The following is a 2,591-nucleotide window of genomic DNA, read 5'->3' as shown; positions in this document are numbered from 1 at the left end:
CCTTGGGGGACCTGCGGAAGCAGTGGACTGAGTCTGGAGTAGAAACAGCCACCATGCACAGGCGTGTGCAGGAAATGGGCTACAGGTGCCGCATTCCCCAGGTCAAGCCACTTTTGAACCAGAAACAGCAGCAGAAGCGCCTGACCTGGGCTACAGAGAAGCAGCACTGGACTGTTGCTCAGTGGTCCAAAGTACTTTTTTCGGATGAAAGTAAATTTTGCATGTCATTCGGAAATCAAGGTGCCAGAGTCTGGAGGACGACTGGGGAGAAGGAAATACCAAAATGCCAGAAGTCCAGTGTGAAACACCCACAGTCAGTGATGGTCTGGGGTGCCATGTCAGCTGCTGGTGTTGGTCCGCTGTGTTTTATCAAGGGCAGGGTCAATGCAGCTAGCTATCAGGAGATTTTGGAGTACTTCATGCTTCCATCTGCTGAAAAGCTTTATGGAGATGAAGATTTCATTTTTCAGCACGACCTGGCACCTGCTCACAGTGCCAAAACCACTGGTAAATGGTTTACTGACCATGGTATTACTGTGCTAATTTGGCCTGCCAACTCTCCTGACCTGAACACTGTAATGAACTAGGCCTCAACCTCAACCTGTCTCTGTAGACCTTCATGGGACAGGAACTGTTATTTCATTGATTTGAATCCAGAAATACAAATTAGCTCATCCAGAGACTGTCTAATTGTATCCTGAATTAATCAATTGAAAGAACCCTCTTCTTTTTATATTATCATTACTATTTTACAATATCTTGATAATCAAAAGTGTGTTTAGTTCATATCATTTCTAATTTTGAAAGTAAACCACTCACTTAAATCAATTGTGAAACAGTATTAATGATTTTTAAACCACATTAGACTTAGAAATCAAGTTAAATGTCTATTTACAAAGTAATTATGCATTTTGATCTTCTGTCTGAATGAGAAGTCAGTGATGTCGGTCAAAAGTCAGAGACAGTCAGAGAACGAGTTATTACAACTAACTGTATTGTTTTTAAACCTAGCAGACGGTAAATAACTTCCACTGGCATCTGCGTTTGTCTCACTTCGCCATAACATTTATCTGTCTGTACTAAACAATCCAAAACATTCTTGCACCCTCTCTTGACTTTTAGTAACCCTCTGACATCACTAGAACCACCCCCTGTTGGTTGTTTCAACCAATCAGGAAGTACTAAATGACCGGAAGTGAGGACTCTTTAAAAAGTCCACACTTCCTGGAACTATTCAGTCTTGGACCAGTCTTGGAAGAAGCGGAGTCTTCTCTTGAGTCTTCTCAAGCCTTCTGAAGTATTCTCGACTCTTCAGTCTTTGACCGGAGTCTTCTTGGGTCTTCCATGGAGTCTTCTGGGAGTATTTCACTTCTGAGTGGGATCTCTGATGGAGTCACAGCGCCTTGCTGTGAACTCACCCGGGCGTAACGCCTACAACCTCGAAGGGAGCTAGTTCTGTTTACCGAAGTAAACCACACGACTTCTGACAATGACCAGCCGCTTTAACCGGAGACGCTGGAAAGGTAGCGTTGAAATGGACCCGGTACCGGAGCTGATTCATTTTCTGCGAAGGTAATGAGTCATCACGCGCTAAGTGTACCGGAGGTTTGAGCTGGTGTTGAAAGAAGCGTGCTAATTCTGGTCAACAAAAACCTAAATCTTTCCTTCATCCATCTCCCTTTAAACTTCTCCATTCCTTTCTTTAAACTCTTCTATTTTGTAAATCAATCTAGATGCCTTCAGAAATGTTCGGTTGTCTTGTTAGTAAAGCGTGCCAATTTTGTTAATCAGAACCAGATCAGCGAATCAAGTGTACAATGTTTTGATGTTAAATTTTGATTCTGTTAAATAAATGACCGCATTTATTCTGATGGGTCAAAGAAAAATAACGTCTCCTGTCACTGATTAAACAATACTCACAGTTGTCTCGGTCACATGGCATTAATTTAACTCGAAATAGAAAGAACCCGTTGTAAATAATTAATTAGTAGTGAAGATACAGGAAAGATGTCCGTTGACATACTACATTCAGTGGCCCATACGTGTTTTAAATAACATAAACGGTGGCCCGTGTGTCCACAGTTAAGCTGTCCTCCACCTTTACTACAACCCCATAAAGAACCTGTGGGATACTGTGAAGAGAAAGTTGAGAGACGCAAGACCCAACACTCTGGATGAGCTTAAGGCTGCTATCGAAGCATCCTGGGCCTCCATAACACCTCAGCAGTGCCACAGGCTGATTGCCTCCATGCCACGCCGCACTGAAGCAGTCATTCATGCAAAAGGATTCCCGACCAAGTATTGAGTGCATAACTGAACATGATTATTTGAAAGTTGGCGTTTTTTGTATTTAAAAACACTTGTCTTTCATTGGTTGGGTGAAATATGCTAATTTTTTGGGACAGACATTTTGGGTTTTTATGAGTTGTATGCCATAATCATCAGTATTAAAACATATAAAGACCTGAAATATTTCAGTTGGTGTGCAATGAATCTGAAATATATGAAAGTTTCATTTTTATCATTACATTATGGAAAATAATTACCTTTATCACAATATGCAAATTTTTTTGAGAAGGACCTGTATATAT

The 2,591-nt window shown here is 41.3% G+C and overlaps 1 protein-coding gene across 1 annotated transcript in view; it reads left to right on the top strand.

Annotated features, from left to right (window-relative positions):
• brinp2 (bone morphogenetic protein/retinoic acid inducible neural-specific 2) overlaps nucleotides 1-2,591 on the top strand; it is a 198,815-nt gene that overhangs the window by 61,733 nt on the left and 134,491 nt on the right. The gene's annotated exons all lie outside the window — the stretch shown is intronic.

The sequence above is a fragment of the Nematolebias whitei genome, chromosome 9 (assembly GCF_014905685.2).
Source record: "Nematolebias whitei isolate Nwh7 chromosome 9, NemWhi1, whole genome shotgun sequence".
NCBI lineage: Eukaryota > Metazoa > Chordata > Actinopteri > Cyprinodontiformes > Rivulidae > Nematolebias > Nematolebias whitei.
The sequence above is the reverse complement of the archived record's forward strand: the minus strand, read 5'-3'. Positions and strand labels throughout refer to the sequence as shown.